Below are 25,124 nucleotides of genomic sequence, written 5' to 3' on the forward strand. Positions count from 1 at the left end.
TAAAGAGAAGTCCCATGTACCCTTTACTCAGTTTTCTCCAATAGTAACATCACACATAAATATAGCACAATAACAATAACAAAATGAGAAAATTGACAGGACAATCCACAGAATTTACTCAGGTTTTACCAGTTTTACATGCACTCATTTGTGTGTGTGTAGTGCTATGCAATTTTACCACATGTGTAGCTTTGTGTAACTGCCACCATAATCAAGATATAGAACTATTCCATCAGCACAAGGAGACTTCATGCTCATCTTTCATCTCCCCCGCAAGTTGGCAATCATGAAGTCATTCTCCATCTCAATAATGTTATTGCAAGTATGTTACATAAATGGAATCATAGAATATGAAAAATTTTTTGGTAACACATATATAACATAAAAATATTCTTTTAAACCATTTTTAACTGTACAATTCAGTGGTATTGACACTTTTACCATGTGATGGTTGTGCTACCATCATATCACCTTCTATTACTAAAACATTTTTCTTTAAACTTTTTATTTTGAAATTATTTCAAACTTAGAAGACAGATGCAAAAAATATTACCAACCCTCATACAGGGAATTCCAACCTACCACCCCAAACCAGATCTACCAGTTTTAACATTTTGCCATATTTGCTATCTATCTATCTATCTATCTATCTATCTATCTATCTATCTATCTATCTATCAATCAATCACTAACCTACCTACCTACCTACCTACCTACTACCTGTATTAGTCAGCCAAAGGGGTGCTGATGCAAAGTACCAGAAATCTGTTGGCTTTTATAAAGGGTAGAAGCATACAGTCACAAGGCCATAAAGTGTAAGCTACTTCCCTCACCAAAGTCTGTTGCCACGTGTTGGAGCAAGATAGCTGCTGGTCCCTTTGAAGTTTCTGCCTCCCTCTTCCTTCAAAGGCTCCATGGTTCCAGCTGCTTCAGGTTGTGTCTCTCTCCCCAGGGCTCGATTCTTTCCAGGCTCAACTGCTCTGCTCTCTCCAAAAGGCCAGCCATAAACTATCAGGTGAACAGCTTGTTTCCCAGGGCCTCTGTCATGTCTTATGGTGCCTTCTCTCTTTCTTCCATATCTACTTCTCTGTGTGTTTACTTCCCGGGGTTCCAGTATCCAAAACTCCAACTAAATCTTCTGCCATTTAGTTTTCTTTGTGAGTCCCTGCCTACCAAGGGGGCAGGGACTCAACATCTCACTGACGTGGCCCAATCAAAGCCATAATCAGAACTCAATCAAGTAGAAGTGAAACCTCTTAATCCAATACAATCTAATATGCCCAGGGGAACAGACCAGTTCACAAACATAATCTAATATATATTTTTGGAATTCATGAACAACATCAAATAGCTACACTATACTGTTTTCTGAATATTTGAGAATAGGTTGTATACCTCATGCTCCATGAACACATACTACTTCTATGTGTCAGAGACTAGGGCCTGAAGGGTATCGGGAATGAAAACAAAGAGAGAAAGGATCAGGGGATCTGTGAGTAAAGACTCATTAGACAAATTTATTGCTTCAGAGGGGCTTCTATATATATCCCAGCATTCGTGCAAACAAGCAGCAAATGTAGTTAAACATTAATATTACGTATAACCTACAGAATTCAATCAATTATTGTCTCAAGTTACCCATCCATCCTAAGAAACTAAAAGGTCTTATCTCGGAGTACAACTACCAAGTACATATGGTCATCATTCTTGTAGCCCATGACAGCTTCATCCTGCTTGAGTGTTCTTTCCCAACACTCCCAACTGCCGAACTTCTTACATTGCAAGCATTACTAGGGAAACAGCATGTCTTTCCATATGAGATCATTATGTCTTTGTTTCCAACATTTCCCCCTTTTTGTTTTAGTTGAGGTGACTGTGCCTGTCTTAGGTTGCCTTCCTCTCGAGAGTCTTACCGTAATTTACTACCAGCCAAGCTCTTCGACTAGGGGAAGTTATTGAAGTGCTTTCACTAGTACTAAATTATTAGCTTGTCCCCTGGCTGTTACACTTTGCAATTTTCTCTTGAAGCACTGTCTGGCGCAGGCAAAAATCATGAGCAACAGAACAAATATGATTAGCCCTATTCCTAAAACTGACAGGAAATGCTGTGATTTCCACCAACTGACTGGATTAAATTTTGTAATATGTGAAAACATATTTGAAAAAATATCCATATCATTTGCTACATGAATTTGATTATGAGACATTTCTAATATTTTCCTTTGTAATTTGATTATTTCTAGAGAAATATTACTTTTATGGCCTAACGAATGATTTTTAATTTTTTGCCATTCTATATCAGAAGTATTATAAGCAAGAGGAGTAATACAAAAGTTGCTTTCATACCAATCACATTTCAATCCTCTTAACAAATTTAAATTACACACTTGATCTCCAATATGCAAAACAGATGATTCTAAATCATTTACTCGATTATTTAACTGTTCATCAATGTGTTCTTGACTATGCCACAAATCACTAGTGTTTTTATGCCAATCATGTACAGATTGCTGTGTTTGCACAGTTTCATGTAAAGCGTTCTGTTCGCTTCAGAAATTCTTGTGCCATGTGAAGCAGCAACTGGCTTTCAGGGGAGGACTGCCAAATCTACATCATTCTTACAGGTATCCAAATGCCTCTTCTTCTTTATTGTTTCTCCATCCTGCAACACACTTTCTGAAAGACAAGTATACAAGGCACCATTTTCATAAAACAGTGAGTCATTCTTAATAGTTATCTTACCAGTTATGAAAACAAATGTATCTCTAACACAGGCTTTAAAATGATACATTTGATTAAGGGTCAAGTACTGTCCTGTATTATTTTTATTTCCTAACCATTCATATGCAGGGGCAATTCCAAGAAATATTTTCCATAAATTCTTTTGTAGGTTATGACTGTAAGTGTCATTAACCCAAGGGACTGTTATCCATTTTCTTTTGTATTTCCAATTAACAGATTTATTAGTAAATAGAGTTTGTTCCTCTGATGACCATGAAAAAGGATGTTGCATATTACTGATTACCTGACTTTTATTGTTAAGTCCATACCAAGCAAATCTGCCGTTGTTATTACTGGGAGTCCCCATAGGAGCACTTTCCCAAACTATTCCATAGGAATCATTAAAAATGACAGATCCTCTTCCTATATGGCATTCTTGCCATCTTTCTTTCTCTCCAGGTTCTAGGGGTGGACAATTATAATTTTCCATCTTGGTCAGAAAAGAATTTTATGACAGAAATACCATTATTAATAATTTGGTACCATTAACTTTCATATTTCAATTTTGTGTTTGCATATAGGGAGGACTTATTCCTATACATAATGGTCTATGATCAAAAGGAAGGGTAAGATTATATATTTTCTTCCCTTCTTCATCAGGTTTTAAGGGTAATCTATCATCTATAGGCCTAGGAAACATAAGTTTTATTAAAAAATATAGGAAACTAGAGCAACATTGTGCCTGGGAATTTCCTCCTGTCAGCCTTCATGTTACTCAAATGTGGCCAGTCTCGAAGCCAAACTCAGCATGTAAATGCAATGCCTTCCCCCCAGCGTGGGACATGACACCCGGGGATGAGCCTCCCTGGCACCGAGGGACCACTATCAACTACCAACTGATGATGCAACTGGAAAATGACCTTATACGGAAGGTTCAATGCGGATCAGCAGAATATCCCTGTCTACATAAAATAACATGACTTTAAAATGCTGTTTGACCTAAAGTAAGGGGGAAATGGAAAGGAGAAATGAGTTTATATGGCTACGAGTTTCTAAAAAAGAGTCTGGAGGCTGGCAGAAGGATTGCCCTTATGCACAACTGAGCAGAGTCAGAGAGACAGATAAAGCAGATACAACCCCCAGATATTGGTTCCTTTGAGGGCTAAAGAGACCCACGGGAGTTATGGTCATGGCCGATGGGGTTAACTACCAGGTCAGATGGCCCCTCTTTGGAAATGGTGTTTATGTGTGATGAATCTGGACTCAGATGGGATCTCCCTTCATAAGACTTTCATGCTAATGTGCTGGAGGTGCAGTTAATGTTGGGGTTTAAGATATATTTAGGGGATTTGAATCTCTGGACTGACAATGTGATAGCCAGGTCCTGAGCCTAAACAGACTCCAGCACCTACAATCTGACTTATTGGGCTCACCACACTCAGCTAAGATGGAGTTGAAGAAGGACAACCACCACACCATGGAGCCTAGAGTGATTACAACTAAAAGTGGGAGGATTGCATCCAGCATCCATGTGGAATCTGAGCCTCCTCTTGACATCGAGGTGCAATGGACACAACCAATCCAATGTCCACATAGAAGAGGTGGCATTGGATTGGGAAAAGTGGACATGGTGGCTGATGGGTATGGGGAAAGGCAGGAAGAGATGAGAGGTGGAGGCGTCTTTGGGACATGGAGCTGCCCTGGATGGTGCTTCAGAGGCAATCACCGGACATTGTATATCCTCACAGGGCCCACTGGATGGAATGGGGGAGAGTATGGGCCATGATGTGGACCATTGACTATGAGGTGCAGAGGTGCCCAAAGATGTACTTACCAAATCCAATGGATGTGTCATGATGATGGGAGGGAGTGTTGCTGGGGGGGGGGGGAGAGGTGGGGTGGGGGGGTGGGGTTGAATGGGACCTCACATATATATTTTTAATGTAATATTATTACAAAGTCAATAAAAAAAATATAGGAAATGATGGATCCCTCCATGTTAGAGCACTTATTAGAGGTGGATTAGGAATGTATGCCCAATAAGTATGATTTTCACCTGCATGACCCAGAGTTACCATTAATACGATCAGGAGAGGATAAATCATCATCAAAATTCTCTTTCTTCTCCTCTATCTGCAGTTTAGTCCCTCGAGCTGGCAGCCAAATTTGTTCCCCATCTTCTGTAATGACAAGAGCATATCCTGGCCCCCCACACACTTTTACCACAGGAGGGTACCATGTATTATCTAAAAGCTTTTTATAATATATAGTTGCTGAAAGGTTTTTACAATGTCCTGATTTTCCCTCCCAAAACCATCCAACTGATGATGTACGAGTGTTAGCCTGAATGTTAGGAATGTTCAGAATGCAAAGGGCTTTGCTTCATATAACTGCTGGCTGAAAATCATTAACTAAACCCATCTCTGTTTTGTCTATGGAGGATGTCCCTTCATTTTCCCCTTTTTTATTTAAAAATTTATATAAATAGATTTTTAAAATACCAATTGTTCTTTCTACGATAGCTTGTCCTTGGAGATTATAGGGGATTCCAGTACTATGTTGGATATTCCATGCTTTACAGAAATTAGAAAATGGTTTACTAGTATATGCAGGGTCATTGTCAGTTTTAATCTTATTAGGCACACCCATAATAGCCATAGTCGCAAGACAATGATGAATAACATGTTTTGCAATTTCTCTTGTCATAGCAGAAGCCTAAGTAAATCCACTACATGCATCTACAGTTACATGGATGTATGCTAATCTGCCAAAAGTAAATCAATCTCCATACTTTCAGAAAGATAAGCAGTTTCAATATGGTTAACAGCATAGCAAACATAGGCAGAATCAGCTAATATATTAATGGGTTCATGTACATCAGAAAGTAATTGAATAACAGCTGACACTTCTGCTTTGGTTGGTCCTATACTATTACATTGATGACAAAGGCTGTGTTTTGAAAAAGTTGTTAGAAATTTATTTGATGGTAAATGTTTATCAAGTATCCCAATAAAATTAGAAAGAGCAGCCTGCCATAATAAATTGCTTTGCCATAATTCAGTAAATACTTTTGTTTAATATTATAATGAAACAATGGTAAGTTTTCAGGAATTTTATACACTCTTTCAGCATCAAATGAAATTTTTACTCGTACAACTTTAATTAACAGAGGGTTAAAGAATTCCATTTAATTTTACAATACTTTTAGACACTTTCCATTTGACTTATAATATATTAAAGGAACCCAGCTATTTTATTACTTTCCTTTTTGCAAGGTAAAAGAAAAAATCTTTTGCAACAGTTTGAAATAAAAAGATACTTTTCAGGATCTGACCTTGAGAAAGCATGTTTGAACATTATGTTCCTTTGAAAATGATAAGACTTGCTTCTTAGAAAACCAAGGAAATGATAAGATTAAACTATAAGAAGCTATTTTGATAAAACATACTTTCTTTGTATACTGATTATTCAGGAGAAAAACTCTTTATAAACTTTTACTAAAACAGACTAATTGATGTAGGCTATGGGAGGGGGGCGCTGTTCATATATTCGTAGATAGCCTGAGTGGTATGTTTTCTGTGTGATGCGTTTGGGACAGTGAGCACTGCAGCCCTGCCCTTGGTAACTATGACAACTCCAGTCCTGGAGAAACAATTTAGCAATGCAAACTCTATAAAAATGCAGACCAAATGTGCTAAAAGCTTATCTAGAATGTATGAAGTCCATGCTAAAAGCTACCTAGAATGTGGAAGATATATGCTAATTCAAGCCTATTGAGCACTGAAACAAAAGAACCATTTGGCCTTTCTTCTCTGTATAAAAGGAACTCAAAAATCTTGTTTGGGGCTTGGATTTGAAACAGAAAGCTCCCGAGTCTGGCCTGCTGCCAATAATCATTTTTTCCCCCTCAAAATCATTCCTGAGTCCTGGCCTTTCTATACGCAAATAATTGAACCTCTCTCCGACTTCTACAACATATTGACTTGAGAAACATTAAGAAATAACAAAATTTAACTTTGTATTAGTATACTAACTGATACTAAAACTTTTTAAACTTTATAGCCAGACCCATCAAATCTTACTTAACTTTAACTAACCATAAACAAACTTGTCAAAATAATGATTCAATTTGGATATATGCAAATATAACTTTTCTTTCTCTCAAATACCTATTATCATGCAATACTAAAAACAGTTTTTAGAAACAAGTTGGCAGGGGAGGCTGGCTGCCAACATGATTTTCTGTTATAAAATTACCTTTTGTTGTTATTATCAATTCAGTTTTTGTTTAACAATGACTTCTTGGAATTAGCCATTTAAACAATTGAAACAATGCTTCCATAAACTTGTTATTATTTATAACCTTATAGACTATAATTATAACATATTCCTTTACCCAAAGTTACCACAATACCCTTTAATCTTACCACATACATTCAAGTCCTGTCCTGCATATGTTCTTTCTGATTTTATGAAAACCAGCTGTCTTATTTTAGGACAAAATATACTTTTTTGAACAAACCTTTCAAATTTTAGTTAGCACTTCTATAAACTTTGACCTTTTAAAATATTTATTCATGTTTTACATCTTTTATTTTATTTTATGAAGAAAAATTATTCATTTAATTTAGGCAAGAACCATTTTTTATGAAGAGATAGTAATTTCATTAAGACTTACAATTTTTATCATTGTAGAGATCTCATTAACATTTAAACTTATGCATTAATATAAGTGCTTATTTAATTTTTGGCCATTTGAATAGAGCTCTTTTAGAAATTTTTATTTATTAATTTATATTACCATCCGAAGGTATCAAAATATACACTGACACTGAACAAACAGACAAACACAAAACACGTACAATACACCACTAGAAACATAAAGTTTACAATTTGACTCATAATTCTTACTTTCTTACTTTTTTGGTATAGCTGTTTTTAAATTCTCCATCATTTCACAGCTTAGATTTTATTGTTTTTAAGATTTCTTCTGGAAACCATGTAGCCTGTAACATGCAAGCTTGTGCTTGAAAACACTTTTATTAGTTATCAGCAATTAGTTAAGATAACTTGAGCCGCAGAAATGCAGTTAAGCTTTTATTTAGCACTTTCAGACAGTTAATACACTTTTTTTGGATTATTACTCTTTAAGACTACATTGATACTTGAAGTTTAAGAGTAAGCTATTGATTCAAAACTGAAAATTCCCTTTAACACCTTGATAAAAATTTTGTACTAATTTTATTATTTTGGTTAATTAGGCCCAATCAGAATTAGCATGGAAACAAAACAGAACACTAATGTTGCAATGTTTTCCTCCTTTTCCAGTGGTTTAATTCTATTAACCCCCACTAGCCCACAGCTACATTATCATGTAGACAGCAGCGGGTTTACAGAGTTGCCGCTGGAATAATTTCCTTATCTTAGTTAACACTTTAACAGAGAGCTTTCTTACAAGACTGATTTCACTAACAAGGGCCTTATTTAGCACTTTTGCCTGTTTTAAATCTTTGGATAGTTTAAAAGGTATTGGTTCATGATGAAACTCAACACCCCCTTGTGGATTATTTATATCTGGTGGTATTGCATGTAATGTTACCGGGAAAGCAGATAATAATTGCATAGGTTCGGGGTCCCCTGTCTAGATCCCTGTGATAAACAGTGCATCAAAGGCATTTGAGGGGCTGGGTTGGGAACAACAATCTTATTAACATAAAGCAAAGCATCGGTGGCATCTGAACACACTTCTAATTTAGGCTCAGGGATAGACAATAATTCAGTGGACACACTGGGTTGCACTGGATACATATAGGGCAACTCATTAGGGTACCTCATTGATTTTTTGTCAAGAAAGGGATTGGTATCAGGATGAGGTAAAAAGCCAGAAGCTTCTTCATCATCCTTAGGCTTCTGCTCCTGTTTAGGTTCACTTCCTTTCTGCTCAGATTTATTTATAGGTTTAGAAAATATAGTAATTTCATCTTCCTCATCTTTCTCAGACTGTAAAGGATTTAGAGCTGCTACTATCTGATGACACAAAGCCCATACTAACAATGGAATAGATTCTCTGTTTTCATATGCTCTACATAAAGCTTTCGTCACAAGTTTCCACTGTTTTAAATCTAAAATATTATGGCCCTGTGGCTGGAACTAGTAGCAATGTTTCTGAACAAGCACAAAAAGCTCTAGAAATTCTGCAGTTTTCACAGGCACCCCAATAGTCTTTAAGAAGGTTTTTAAAACCTGGGAATATTCTTCCAAATGTCCCGGTTGATTACCCATAACCCTGATGATCCACGGAAATGTTACTTACCAAAAAGACTCGAGTCAAACTTCTTTGGATGACATTCGCGACCCTCTCAGGAAACCTTTTCGCTGGTTCCTCAATACTGTTGTGGAAGACATTTCATTGGGCCCCATGTTGGATGCCAGATGTTGGAGACTAGGGCCTGAAGGGTATCGGGAATGAAAACAGAGAAAGGATCAGGGGATCTGTGAGTAAAGACTCATCAGACAAATTTATTGCTTCAGAGGGGCTTCTATATATATCTCAGCATTCGTGCAAACAAGCAGCAAATTTAGTTAAACATTAATATTACCTATAACCTACAGAATTCAATAGACTATTGTCTCAAGTTACCCATCCATCCTAAGAAACTAAAAGGTCTTATCTCAGAGTACAAAGTCTAGATGTTCTATATAACTACCAAGTACATATGTTCATCATTCTTGTAGCCCATGACAGCTTCGTCCTGCTTGAGTGTTCTTTCCCAACACTCCCAACTGCCGAACTTCTTACATTGCAAGCATTACTAGGGAAACAGCATGTCTTTCCATATGAGATCACTATGTCTTTGTTTCCAACACTATGCACGTTTCCTAAGAACAAGGATATTCACTTATGTAACGACCTCAAGTGCAATTATCAAGTTTAAGAAATTTAACATTTACGTAAAATTGGCAATCTATAGTCCAGTTTTTCATATGTCTCCAAAATGTCTCTTTGGGGGAAGCAGATTTGGCTCATCTGATAGAGCATCCACCTACCGTATAGGAGGTCCAGGGTTCAAACCCAGGGCCTCCTGACCCATGTGGTGAGCAGGCTCATGCACACTGCTGATGCACACAAGGAGTGCTGTGCCACACAGGGGTGTCCCTCATGTAGGAGAGCCCCACGCACAAGCAGTGTGCCCTGTAAGGAGAGCCACCCCACAAGAAAAAAGCGCAGCATGCCCAGGAGTGGCACTGCATACACGGAGGGCTGGCGCAGCAAGATGACACACAAAAAAAGAGACATAGGTTCCTGGTGCCGCTGACAATAATGCAAGCAGACACAGAACATACAGCGAATGGACACAGAGAGCAGGCAAGGAGGGGGGAGAAGGGGAGAGAATAAATAAAAAATAAATCTTTAAAAATAATGCCTCTTTGGGCCTTTTCACCTCTATTATTACATCTAGTCCAGAATCATATATTACATTTAATTGTCATTGTCTCTTTAGTTGCTCTTTCTTTTTTTAACCATACCCACACATACAATCAAGGGGGATTAATCATTTTTGTAATAATATTTTGCTACCCTCACCACCATCCATTACTGGAAATTTCCCATCACCCCAAACAGAAACCCTACACCCATTATACATTAATTCCCCATTCCCCCTGCTCCCCACCCCCAGTAATCTGTACTCTATTTTCTGTTTCTATAAGTTTGCATATTCTAGAAATTTCATATAAGTGGAATCATACAATATTTGTCCCTTTGTGTCTGACTTATTTCACTCAACATGATGTCTTCAAGGTTCATCCATGTAATGTCATGCATCAGGCATGTATCAGGACTTCATTCATTTTTATGGCTGAATAATATCCCATTGTATGGATATACCCCGGTTTGTTTATTCATTCATTTGCTGGTGGACACTTTGGTTTCTTCCACCTTATGGCTATTGTGAATCCCACTCCTGTGAACATTGGTGTACAAATAACTGTTTGAGAACATGTTCTACCAGATCCCAGGGAGTCTTCTTATACCCCCTCACCTGGCCTACATGGCCCTTTCTGTTTTTTCTCCAAAAAGGCACTGTGACTTTACTGGTCTCCACATTGGGTGCCAATTTGTTAAGTGGTCACATGGTCCCAAAACAACAGTGCAGTGGTGGCTATCATGTTGACTTGCCACACTTCCATCGATTTAGCTGGTAAGAAGACAACAAACCCAACAAGGCTTCTTACGTACAGAGACAGCAAAACCAAGTGGCAGCTCCCCACATGCTTAGTTTCACATGATAATACAGAACCAGAGGGGCCTGATGACAGAAAACTTGCCTGGTGGGTCATTCTGTCATTGAGTGAGGACCTGCATCGAAAATATAGCCAGGCAGTTTGATAGGCTTGACACTGTAAGAGGGGTGTCAAGGCAGGAAGCCCCATGACTCACGTGAACTAGGGAGGCAGATGAGAAACCACACGGTGGAAGCCTTCCACAAGACAGGGAGGCCCGTGAGGAAGGACCTTGTGACAGTTCCTCACAAAACTGTGCATGTTGTCATGTTCCAGGGAAGGATAATGGGATGTTCCCGTAAGATTCAGGTGACTGTGATCAAACCTTGCCTCTGTGGACTGTGTGAAGTGCAAGTTTGCCAAGGCACCATTCCCCTCTAACTTATACATGAAGATTCAGGCCTTGTATCTTAAAATCTTATTAACATTTAATAGGAAATGGTGGCCTAGGAGCAAATAACTAGTGAAGAGTGAATTTTAAGTGGTTTCATTGGCTGTAAGGTTGTCTTATTAAATCTCGGTTAATATGATTCAACATAGAAAATATGTTGTTAAAATATTAGAGCATGAACATTCTAACATGAAAATAAATATTTTCTCATTATTCATGTGCCATTACTACAACTCTGCTGGAAGTCCCCCTAATGAAAAAATAATAAATAGAAGCAGGTAGGTAAAATCAGAATCTAAAGATTAAAGAAGGGCTCCACCGTATAGAATAATTACATACATATAAATATAAATGTAAAGGTATTTTGCAATCTCACATTTATCCTTGGTATAGCTGTGGTGTATTCACAGGCACTTTTATTTAAACGCTTATATGGGGTGGCGGACTTGGCCCAGTGGATAGGGCGTCCGTCTACCACATGGGAGGTCCACAGTTCAAACCCCGGGCCTCCTTGACCCGTGTGGAGCTGGCCCGTGCGCAGTGCTGATGTGCACAAGGTGTGCCGTGCCACACAGGGGTGTCCCCGCATAAGGGAGCCCCACGCACAAGGAGTGCACCCTGTAAGGAGAGCCGCCCAGCAGGAAAGAAAGTGCAGCCTGTCCAGGAATGGTGCCGCACACACGGAGAGCTGACACAACAAGATGACGCAACAAAAAGAAACACAGATTCCCGTGCCGCTGACAACAGAAGCGGACAAAGAAGAAGACACAGCAAATAGACACAGAGAAGAGACAACCGGGGTGGGGTGGGGTGGGGTGGGGTGGGGGAAGGGGAGAGAAATAAATAAACCTTTAAAAAAAATCCTCACATGGTATAAATGGTATTCTAATATAGAACTATCGTGACTATAGCAATGGAAGAAATTGTATCATTGATATGGAGACAGTGGCCACAGGAGCTGCTGAGGGCAGGGAGAGGGAAGAAGAGGTGTGATATGGGGGCATTTTTGGGACTTGCACTTGTCCTGAATGATACTGCAGAGACAGATGCTGGATATTATATATCCTGCCAAAACCCACTGGATGGACTGGGGGACAGTGTAAACTACAATGTAAACTATAATCCATGTGGTGCAGCAGTGCTCCAAGATGTATTCACCAAATGCAATGAATGTACTGCAATGATGAAAGACATTGATGTGGGAGGAGTGTGGGGGTGGGGAGTGGGGTATATAGGAATCTCTTATATTTTTTAATGTAACATGTTTTGTGATCTATGTATCTTTTAAAAAAAGACAAAAATTAAAAAATTAAAAAAAAATCAGTATTACTATTCAAAAATCTAAATTTCTTATAACATGTGGTTACATGTTTATTCATTCTATATTTCTTCCATGCAAGGTAAATTCAGAGTCTTGTCCTCAGGTTTTAAATTAAACTGGAATTTTAAAGATACTTTGTATTGAGGGTAATATTTTCAGTCAGGGAAATTTTCTTATATGGCTACATTAGAAAGCAAAAGGAGAATAATATACATAGGAGTAAATAGGATGAAAGACAGAAGGAGAGAAAGGTAAAAGAGAAAAGAAGGGAAATGGACTTTGGCCCAGTGGATAGGGCTTCCGTCTACCGGTTCAAACCCCGGGCCTCCTTGACCCGTGTGGAGCTGGCCCATGCGCAGTGCTGATGCGCACAAGGAGTGCTGCCTCACGCAGGGGTGTCCCCCGCGTAGGGGAGCCCCACGCGCAAGGAGTGCGCCCCATAAGGAGAGCCGCCCAGCGCGAAAGAAAGAGCAGCCTGCCGAGGAATGGCACCGCCCACACTTCCCGTGCCGCTGACGACAACAGAAGCGGACAAAGAAACAAGACGAAACAAGACGCAGCAAAAAAGACACAGAAAACAGACAACTGGGGGAGGGGAGGGGAATTAAATAAATAAAAATAAATCCTTAAAAAAAATAAATAAATAAAAGAGAAAAGAAGAAAGATGGTGAGTTGTTTATATGGTGAGGAAAAATATGCCTTATTTAGACTTCATTATTTCTGAAAAATATTACTATAATCTCTAAGATTTAAATTTATAATTTTCAATAATTCAAATCATCCCTGACAAAATTCAGCAAGGAAAATCAAGTTTCTATATTGGGAAGCAGACTTGGCCCAGTGGTTAGGGCGTCCGTCTACCACATGGGAGGTCCGCGGTTCAAACCCCGGGCCTCCTTGACCCGTGTGGAGCTGGCCCACGCGCAGTGCTGATGCGCGCAAGGAGTGCCCTGCCACGCAGGGGTGTCCCTCGTGTAGGGGAGCCCCATGCGCAAGGAGTGCCCCCTAAGGAGAGCCGCCCAGCGCAAAAGAAAGTGCAGCCTGCCCAGGAATACTTGCCCCAATAATACCAAGGCCTCCACTACTTTCTTTTTTTTTTTTTTTAAGATTTATTTATTTCTGTCTCTCCCCTTCCTCCCAACCCCCCGCCCCAGTGTCTGTGCTCTGTGTTCTATTTGCCTATTTGCTGCGTGTTCTTTGTCCACTTCTGTTGTTGTCAGCGGCACGGGAATCTGTGTCTCTTTTTGTTGTGTCATCTTGCTGTGTCACCTCTCCGTGTGTGTGGCTCCATTCCTGGCACGGCACTCCTTGTGCGCATGGGCCAGCTCCACACGGGTCAAGGAGGTCCAGGGTTTGAACCGCGGACCTCCCATGTGGTAGACGGATGCCCTAACCACTGGGCCAAGTCCACCGCCTCTGTCTGTTCTTTTTCACTAGTGTATCACCAGTACCTAGGACACAATCGACACCGAAACATTATATTCATTCATTCTTTCATTCATTCAAGAAAGGTGAACACAAAGACTACAAGTAGTATTTGTGGAGGGAATGGAGTTTGTCTTCTCTGGGCATTAGCAGAATCTAGAGAGGTTCAGGATGGTCACTACCCTGAGTTAACTTCTTGCCGCTAAAGACCATATCAAGTCCTCCTCCACTGTGCTCCCAGTGTATGTCAATAGTCCCATGGATGATAGGTATCAGTGGGCAGGTATCAGGGACCCCAAGATCATGATCATCACCTCCCAAGACTCCAGTTCCTGCCTCAAGATGCTGGGGTGGTGATGACAAATGTCAAGCACGCAGGCCTACTCGTTCTTTCCTGGATGGGCCATGATAGGTATGTGTTCATGAATGAGAGCTAAAACTGGGGTCCCCTAGCACCCAGAGAATGACTAAGAGCCAGAAAATGTTGGCACTGTTGTGTGGATGTACAAGATAAATGAGGTCATGGACCTGTATGGTCTCACTGGAGCACAGAGCCACACCTGGCTGCTGTGATAGGGCAGAGGAAGGGAGGCTAGTGTTTGAAGGGAAAGAGGGGGTAGTCTGAGGGAGAGAGAGGGTCTAAGCCTATTCGTGTCCTGACATCTAGTTCTTTGTATTGTTTTTCCTTCCTTTCCCCAATTCCCCCCACTCCAGCTGGCCCCCAGCTGCCTCCCAGACCCCCAACTCTGGGTCTGTGTATGTACCAGGTCTCTTCCCTCAGTAAGCACCACTCGCCTGGGCAGGCTGGAGCAGATCCTTGCCCACATCTCCTGCACTAACCTGAGCTCGACCCACAGATGCAAGGGCAGGAGATGTGGGCTTGGAGCCCTTGGAAGCTTCAAGATGGAGGTACCGAACAGTGGGCCAGGTGCCAGCAGGAGGGAATAATCTTTCCTGTTGTTGGCCTCAGAATGAAGCCCGGTGGCCACACAGAGGCTCGGATAGGCCACTCCGAGAAGAATTTTTATCACTCAGGCCCCAGTGGCAAGGGTGGGTGTGAGAGTGGAGCAGGGAAGAGAATTCCCCATGGAGGGTGAGCCCTTAGTCAGTGGCATGGTGCGTGCTTGGGCTTCCAGATCAGTTTGGGGGGCTCGTGTTACATTTAGGCCAGGATTTAAGGTCTTGCCTGGAATCAAGCAGCTTCAATCCCCAGGCTAGCGAAACTCCTAGCAACAAGCCAGTCTCCTAGCTACAGCGAGAGCCCTAGCAACGCAGGCCTGGCACCTCCCCTACGGAATGTTCAGTGGGTCACAATGAACTAGAGATGATGCTCGAAGATGGAACGCTTGACGGAGAATGGGTGTCATGGAAGCTGGGGATAGCACCCAGGCTGGGTGGGGTCAGATTCTGGCCCAGTGTATCTGGCAGGGGTGGAGGTAGGGTGGGGTAGGCGCAGTTTGGGGGTGGGCATGATGAACAAGGAATCGCTTCTCTGGAGGTTACACCCCCTTGGGAGAGGACATAGTGTGGGCGACACCGTTACAGTTAACATTTAGGGAGGAAGGATGCTGAACGGTGGCTAGCAGAGTTATGGGGATTGTGAGGTTAGCTGAAAGTCCCCAGCTTCAACCTTAACATCCCCAGTGCCCGGGCCAGAAGTTTTTCAGCCCCCCAATTGAGGGCACACTGGTATTAGGATTGTTGGCCCAGGGTAAGAGATTTTATTAATTTATTATAATAAAATCTATATACCAGATCACATTTTTAGAGCCTTTATATTATGGGACACCAAGAAGCTAGTTTACAGGTATACATATTTGACTATAGAAAAACACCAGCATTTGGTAAGGCAAAAAAAAAAAAAAAAAATACAATGAAAAAAGTCAACAGGGAAAGGAATTGAAAAAGTGTCTGAAAGACATACCCGGTAAACGGTTAATGCCTGTAAGAAGCCTACAAATGGAGTGCAGAGAGACACAAATCCCATTAGGAAAGACTAAAAAGCAAATGATAGTCAACTCATACCAGAGTATACCCAGAAAAACAGTCCCTTCTCAGCACTTAACATGTAACAATTTTTTTAGTCTCTACAAGAACTATATCAAGTCGTTGCTTTCATTTTCCCTTTACAGGTGAGGAAACTGAGGCCCACTTGTTATGCCACACACTTTATGAAAATGAGGGTAAAATAATCTAACAATAACATATCACCTCAGCAAAAATTATGAAGAATGGTAATGTTCTCTGATAGCGGAAGGAGACTGGGACACTTGCTGGTGAAGATAGGAATTTTAACACCAGTTTACAAAGGCAAAACTATAAAAATTTAAAGACACATTTATCAACCCAACAATCCATGGGATATACACAAGGATGTCTATTGCAGAATGAATATATTTTAGAAGATTCACACCATGGAATGTTGTGCAAACTTTAAAAGGGAGGTGTTAGAGCTTTCCTAGTTGACTTGAAAATTTCAGCATGTGAGTGAGAAAAATAACCAGCAGAAAAAGGATGGACTGGGGGAGAGTGTGAACTACAATGCAAACTATGGTCCACGTGGTGTGGACCATACTTTCACCAAATGCAATGAATGTGCGTTACTCATGAAAGCGGATGCTGATGTGAGAGGAGTGGGGGTGGTATATGGGATATATGGGAAACTCATGTTTTTTTAATGTAACTTTTGTGTGAACTATTTATCTTAAAAAAAAAAAAAGCCAAAAAATTTGCTAAAAAAAAGTATACGATGTGATATTACATCTGTAAGACAAGCAAAAAACACACCAGTTCTGATATTTACTGGTGAATAGAAAGGACTGTTTTGTGGTGTGTGTTTTTATGGGGGGGAACATTTTTTAGGAAGTGCTGGGGATTGAACCTGGGACCACATAATGGGAAGCAGGTGCTCAACCAACTAAGCTACACCTGCTCTTTTTTCTTTCTCTTTTGACCAAGCTGCCTTCCCTACTCCTTAGACATCCCTCCCCACTCCCTCCCCCACCATAACTACCCTGAAACTAATCTTGGAGCTGTGGGACTACAGAGAAAAACAACTTGGACTGCAACGGGGAGGGGGGTGGGGAACGGGGGGAGAGACAACTTCAGGCTTTATTCTAAATATCAAACTCATGCCCCGGCCTCTCCCTTCCCTCTCCATCTCATTCCAGCCCTTTTGGGACCCAGGCGCCTGAGAGACTCCTAACTGGGCAGTTCCTTATCCCCCTTCTCTTTTTCAGCCTTTACAGGCTTCCGGTGGCCTAATTCCCACAAAGGAAAACATTCCAAGCCAGGTGGTCCTAATTGCAACCTCAGTAAATCCTTCACCCACCCCAGTGATCCAGTCCCCTCCCCCCACCATCTTCTAGCCCATGCCCAGCCCTGAAAAAGCTTGCTGTCCTTTGTTTCTCGATGGGGTTGAGCTCTACTCTCTTCTCCCCTGCTAGAGCAGCTCCTGACTGAAGCCGTCCTCACCTGTTTAACGTGGTCTGGTGCGCTTTTTAAAAAAATGGATGCATATTAATAAAGCATACAATGTACAGTCAATGGTGTTTGGTATAATCACATAGTTGTGCATTCATCACTTCAATCATTATTAGAGCATTTGCATTATTTCAACAGTAATAATAAACAAGAAAATTCCTCCCCTCTCAATCTCTTGTTTCCCCTGCTGCACATAGCTGCTATTTCTGGCTATTCTTGCACAATATTTATTTAGCAGTTTTATTGAGCTTTATTCACATACCATACAATCTATCTAAAGTGTACAATCATGGCTTTTAATATAATCACAATGTTGTGCATTCATCATCACAAAAAATTTTAGAATTACTTCATTACTCCAAAAAGAAAAACGGCACACCCCTTGACATTCCTTCCCTAGCCCGACATAATCAGTAAACAAATTAAAAGAAAAAATAGAGAAATCGGACCTCCTAAATATTAAACACTTTTGTACCTCACAGGACTTTGTCAAAAGGATGAAAAGGCAGCCTACTTGGTGGGAGAAAATATTTGGAAATTACATGTCTGATAAGGGTTTAATATCCATAAGATATAAGGGGTTGTTACAACTCAACAATAAAAAGACAAATGACCCAGTTAAAAAATGGACAAAAGACTTGAATAGACATTTATCCAAATAAGAAATACAAATGGAAAAAAAAAAACATGAAAAAATGTTCAACATCACTAGCAATTAGGGAAATGCAAATCAAAACTACAGTGAGATATCATTTCACACCTATCAGAATGGTCACTGTGAAAAAGACAGAGAACTACAAGTGTTGGAGAGGATGTGGAGAGAGAGGAACACTTATTCATTGTTGGTGGGAATGTAGAGTGGTACAGCCACTGTGGAGAAGTATTTGGCAGTTCCTAAAGAAACTGAATATAGATTTGCCATGTGACCCTGCAATAACACTCTTGCATATATTCCCAGAAGAACTGAGAGCAGTGTCATGAACAGATATCTGCATACCTATGTTCATAGTGACATTATTCATGCTTGCCAAAATTTGGAAACAACCCAGGTGTCCATCAACTGATAAATGGATAAAGAAACTGATGTATTCACATGATGGAATATTATATAACTGTAAGAAGAAACGAAGTCATAAAGCATATGACGATATGGATGAACCTGGAGGACATTATGTTGAGTGAAGCAAGCCAGACACAAAAGAACAAATACTGTGTGATTGTGCTACTATGAACTAAATATATTGTGTAATCTCATGGAGCTAATAACTTGAATATGGATCACCATAAAATAGAATGAGGTTAGAGAATGGAAAAATTAACTTGTGCAGAATTGGTAAATAGGATGTATGTTAATCTTTGGAAGTGAATAGAAAAGGTAAAAGCCCAACATAATCTTAACCAGGAGTACTATTATGTGGGTTTGAAAGTGGTTTAAAGACAAAAGTCTAAGGTCACATATATTAATAAAAGGAAAGCTAAAAAATGTAACATGGAACTGTATAACATAGTAAAACCGCAGGTGAAATATGAATATGGTTAAAATAGCAGGTATCAAACTGTTTTGCTTTGAAGCTGAAAAAATGTATGTTAATACTACAAAATGTTAATATCAGACAAAAAAACATTATGCTAAGTGAAAGAAACCAGACCCAAAGTACTGCATATTGTATGATTTCATTTATATAAAATGTAAATATAAATCAATGTACGAAGATGAAATTAGATTAGTGGTTATGTACACAACAAAAAAGAGATGCAGTTTCCTGGTGCCACCAAGGGTGCAAGCGGGCACAGAAAAACACACAGTGAGTTGACACAGAGAGCAGGTGGTGGTGGGGGGGGCGGGGAAGGGGAGAGAAGTAAATAAAATAAATAAAATAATAAGAAAGAATGAGCAGACAGTGAGTAAAAACAACAAGCAGACAACAAGCTAAAAAAAACAACAATGAGCAAGACAACGAGCAAAGAGTGAACAGACAATTAGCAAAAAAAAAAAAAAAAAAGAGCAGGGAGAGGATGTGACTCAAGCAATTGAGTGCCTGTCTCCCACATGGGAGGTCCTGGGTTCAGTTGCTAGTGCTTCCTAAAGAAAAACAAACAAACAGACAATGAGCAAAAAACAACGAGCAGACGATGAACAAAAAACAATGAGCAAAGAGAGGAGGGAGCCATCTCAGGGGTGGGGGGAACTTATTACAAAGCTACAGTAACCAAAACAGCATTGTACTGGTACAAAAACAGACATATAGACCAATCGAATTAAGAGTTCAGAAACAGACCTTCACTCCTATGGCCTACTGATTTTATTTTATTAAAAAAATTTTTTTAGATGGTACCAGGGATTAAACCTGGGACCTCATATATGGGAAGCAGGCACTCAGCCACTGAGCTATATCTACTCCACAATTTTTTAAAAAAACCTGTGGTCCTTTTTTTTTTTTTTTTTGAGGTACTGGGGTTGGGGATTGAACCTAGGACCTTGTATGTGGGAAGCCAGCACTCAACCCTGAGCCACATTGGCTTCCCTGAGTTTGTTTTTTGTTTGTTTGTTTTGCCTGCTTTCTGTTTTTGTTTTTTCAGGAGGCACTGGGTATCAAACCTGGTACCTCCCATGTGGGAGGCGGGCATGAAACCACTTGAGTCACATCTGCTCCCTTGGTTTTTGATAAGGGTGCCGCATCTACTCCATTGGGAAAGAAGAGTCTCTTCAACAAATGGTGCTGGGAAAACTGGGTGTCCACATGCAAAAGAGTGAAAAGGAATCCCTATCTCACACCCTGTACAAAAATTAACTCAAAATAGTTCAAAGACTTAAATACAAAACGAGGGCAACAATTCACCTAGAAGAAAACATAGGGAATTGTCTTCAGAGCCTTGTGGTAGGCAATGGTTTCTCAGACTTTACACCAAAAGCACAAGTAACAAAAGGAAAAATAGATAAATGAGACCTCATCAAAATTAAAAGCTTTCATTCATTAAAGGACTTTATCATGAAAGTAAAATGAAAGCCTACACAATGGAAGAAAATAACCAAATATCTGACAAGGGTTTAATGTCCAGAATGTATAAAGAAATACTATAGCTCAACAAAAACAGGGCAAAGAACCCAATCAAATAAATGAGCAAAAGACATGGTAAACATTTCTTCAAAGAAGATGGACAAATGCCAATAAACACATGAAAAGATACTTCACATCATCAGCCATTAGGGAAAATACAAATCGAAAGCACAATGAGTTGGACTTACCCCAGCCAGCTAACAGGGATGTGAAGAAGGTCAACCACCACACCAGGGAGCCAAGAGTGCCTACAACTGCAAGCAGGAGAATTGCATCCATCATCCAAGTGGAATCTAAGCACCCTCTTGATATAGAGGTGGAGTGGACATAACCATCCCAGGGTCCACAGAATGGAGGAATAGAGTATGGATTAGAGTGGACTTACTGATATTCTATTCTGAAACTATTGTGATTAGTAATGGAAGTAAATGTAGCATTGAGATGGAGAAAGTGACCATGGCAGCTGCTGAGGGTGGGGAGTGGGAAGAAGAGATGTGATGTGGGGGCATTTTCAGGACTTGGAGTTGTCCTGGGTGGTACTGCAGGGACAGTTGCTGGACATTGTATGTCCTCCCATGGCCCACTGGATGGACTGGGGGAGAGTGGAAACTATAGTGTGAACCATTGGCCATGTGATGCAGCGGTGCTCAGAGATGTATTCACCACGTGCAATGAATGTCCCATGATGATGGAGGAGGTTGTTGTTATGGGAGGAGTAGGGTGAGGGGGGTGGAGGAGTATATGGGAACCTTATATTTTTTTTAATGTTACATTAAAAAAAAAAATCTAAAAAAAAAAGAACACACACACACACAAAAGCACAATGAGATACTGTACCAGTTCACATCCACTGAAATGGCTACTATTAAAAACACACACACACACAAAATCGAGTGTTGGAGAGATGTGGAGAAATAGAAACACTCATTCTTCATTGGTGGGAATGTAAAATGGTGCAGCTGCTGTGAAAAACAATCTGGCAGTTCCTCAGAAAGTTAAGTATAGAATTACCATTTGACCAGGCAATCCCATTTCTAGGTATATACTCAAAAGAATTGAAAACAGGGACATGAATAGATATTTGCACACTGATGTTCACAGTGGCATTATTCAAAATTGTTCAAAGATGGATGCAACCCTTGTGTCCATCAGCAGAGAAATGGATAAGCAAAATGTGGTATATACATACCATGGAATATTATGCAACCATGAAAAAGAACAAAGTTCTGATGCATGAGACAACATAGGTGAACCTTGAAGACACCATGTGGCATGAATTAAGCCAGACACAAAAGGATACATATTGTACGATCTCATTGATATGAAATAGTCACAATAAGTAAATTTACAGATTCAGAAACTAGAATAGGTTACCAGGGGCTGGGGAGGGGATAGAGAATGTTAAAGCTTAATTGGTACAGAATTTCTGCTGGGAGTGAGGAGATGTTTTGGTAATGGATGATGGTGATAATAGCACAACATTGTGAATGTAATATTAATATATACCATTGAATTATATATCTGAATGAAGTTAAAGGGGGAAAATTTAGATTTTGTATATGATACAAAAAATAAAAAAAATCTTCCAACCCAGAAATATAAAAGGACATTATTGGAATAAATGACAAAATTGGAATATGGACTGTATGCTTTCTATCAATGTTAAAATTCTTGAACTTGATAGCCGTACTTATGGTGGTATAGTGAGTGTCCTTGCTCTCAGGAAATGTACCTGGAAGTCTGGAGTGTTAGAGGAGCACTGGATGACCATGTACAAAAGAATAAAGGTGTGTGATGAATCTGGACTCAGATGGGATCTCCCTTCATAAGACTTTCATGCTAATGTGCTGGAGGTGCAGTTAATGTTGGGGTTTAAGATATATTTAGGGGATTTGAATCTCTGGACTGACAATGTGATAGCCAGATCCTGAGCCTCAACAGACTCCAGCACCTACAATCTGATTTATTGGACTTACCACACTCAGCTAAGATGGAGGTGAAGAAGGACAACCACCACACCATGGAGCCTAGAGTGATTACAACTGAAAATGGGAGGATTGCATCCAGCATCCAGGTGGAATCTGAGCCTCCTCTTGACATAAAGGTGCAATGGACACAACCAATCCAGTGTCCACATAGAAGAGGTGGCATTGGATTGGGAAAAGTGGACATAATGGACAAAGGGTATGGGGAAAGGCAGGAAGAGATGAGAGGTGGAGGCGTCTTCGGGACATGGAGCTGCCCTGGATGGTGCTTCAGAGGTAATCACCGGACATTGTAAATCCTCACAGGGCCTACATGATGGAATAGAGGAGAGTATGGGCCATGATGTGAACCAATGTATATGAGGTGCAGAGGTGCCCAAAGATGTACTTACCAAATCCAATGGATGTGTCATGATGATGGGAACGAGTGTTGTTGGGGGGGGGGAGAGGGGGGGTGGGGGGGTGGGGTTGAATGGGCCCTCACATATATATTTTTAATGTAATATTATTACAAAGTCAATAAAAAATAAAAAAATTAAAAAAAAATCAGTTGACAATACAAAAAAAAAAAAAAAAAAAAAGAATAAAGGTGGACTCCTACCTCACAACATATACAAAAATCAAGCAAAATGGACCCACAGAAACTATTCTATAATGTCAAGAAAAAGATGAGATTAGTCTCTTTCAGAACTTGAGATAGTCTTAGAGTAATTAACTAATGCTGGTTAAATCAGAAATAGAAATTGGAGGAGTAAATATTGAAAGGAAAACAAAAACCCTTACAACTATTTTGAAAAGATAGGTGACTCTGCACATAATAAAATGCAAAGTAAACTCCAGCTGCTATAATGATGAAAAAATGTGAAAAATAAATGTCAAACGATAAAATAAAATTTAGAATAATACTTGTACGACTTGTTGACAAGGGACCTTACAACAGTAGTCTCAACAGGGAGTACTTATAATATAATATGGCAAAAGAAGTTAAGAAAATAATAACAAAAATAAAGAAAAAAATAAGAAAAAAGAAAATAACTTTGTCAACGGTGACCTGACATGATACCCAATCACTGATCCCAGAGACCTCCAACACTAACCTCACAAATTCCGCAACAACCATCCCACACGTATTCCACCACTACTTATCCCATAAAACCCTCATCAATCATCTCACCCCTGTCCAACACTTACCCTGCAAAAGCCACCATCACGTAACCCAGAAAGCCCGCCCCCTCTTTAACTCTGGAGTCCCTTCATGCTGCAGAGAGATTCCCAATCACTCACTCCAGAGCCCCCATCACTCACCCCACAGGCCCCCATCACACACACCCAGATCCCATCACACACCCCACAGAACTCCCCATCACTCACCACACGGACTCTCCGATACTGACCCCGTAGATCTCCATAACCTGGCTTTACTAAACCCCCTCCCCCATCACTAACCGAAGTCTCCGTTCCTGATAAATGCCAGTGCTTAGTTGAGTTGTAACAAAGAACCCCTTCGGCTCTTTAATCTACCCTCTTCTCTCAATCCTCGCCTAGTTATCGCGGATGCGCGTTATCGCTAATGCGCATCCTCATTAGCAGTTCTTAAATCACAGTTTGCTCACCGCCAACTTGGTGCCTTCAAAGCTGCCCGGATTTTGCCCTTTCTGAGGCCTTAGGCGATTTTGCGATCTTCCCCAGTGCTGCTTTCTAAGCAAGCTGGAGTTTTAAAGGAGATGTTCCGTCCTTACAGCGGATGAACCTGCCTCTTTCTGGGAGACTTGTACATGTGTCCTGTGATTGGTGGGGCCTGAACAGGTGGGGACCAGTTTTTAGGGGTTTTGGAACTGTTTGTCTCAGGGTGTATGTTTGGAGAAGGTTTTTCTTCCTGCTTATACAATTAAGACATAAAAATACATAGAGTTAATTAATTACATACATATAAAGTATTATATATATAATTTATATAGGATTTTAAAATAGCATTCATGAAAATTACTAAAACTTGTGATGGTTAAGTGCCATTCATTATGCTTTTTTATTACCTTTTGTCCATATATATAAATTTTTAAAAAGTTCTTTTTTTAAATTTGAGACCTGTAATGATAATAAACACACCTTTTCTCCTTGCTTCCTAAATTTTACTTTTTTTGTGTATTTTTTTCCTTTACACTTTTACTTGTGCTCCATTTCTAGGTACACCCCTTAAAGCATCATGTCTATCCAAGTCTAGAGACATGTAGAAGTGAATGTATCTCCATCAGATAATATTTGTACATAGGGTGAATCAGCTACTATATTTCACTGTTATACAACCAAGTACTGTTATAACCAATCAAAGTGTTCATCTTAAGATTTGGATAGATGCCCATATATCTAAATATAAATATGTGATAATATTTGTTATTTATATATTTTGATATGTGTATATTCATATCTTATTTATAAGAAATGGATTTATATTACAC

The 25,124-nt window shown here is 39.9% G+C and overlaps 1 long non-coding RNA gene across 4 annotated transcripts; it reads right to left on the reverse strand.

Moving 5' to 3' along the window:
- On the reverse strand, window positions 1–24,452 carry LOC131277229 (uncharacterized). Of its 4 annotated transcripts, XR_009184418.1 has the most exons (4): window positions 24,040–24,224; window positions 20,872–20,937; window positions 9,035–9,170; window positions 1–2,676 (listed from the first exon to the last, which is right to left on the reverse strand). It is a non-coding gene; the product is annotated as an uncharacterized lncRNA (long non-coding RNA). The 4 variants fall into 4 exon arrangements; XR_009184416.1 differs by lacking the exons at window positions 20,872–20,937; window positions 24,040–24,224 and adding an exon at window positions 24,282–24,452; XR_009184417.2 differs by lacking the exon at window positions 20,872–20,937 and having other exon boundaries at window positions 24,115–24,248.
- Between the last annotated feature and the right edge of the window lie 672 nt (window positions 24,453–25,124).

The sequence above is a fragment of the Dasypus novemcinctus genome, chromosome X (assembly GCF_030445035.2).
Source record: "Dasypus novemcinctus isolate mDasNov1 chromosome X, mDasNov1.1.hap2, whole genome shotgun sequence".
Classification (NCBI taxonomy): Eukaryota; Metazoa; Chordata; class Mammalia; order Cingulata; family Dasypodidae; genus Dasypus; species Dasypus novemcinctus.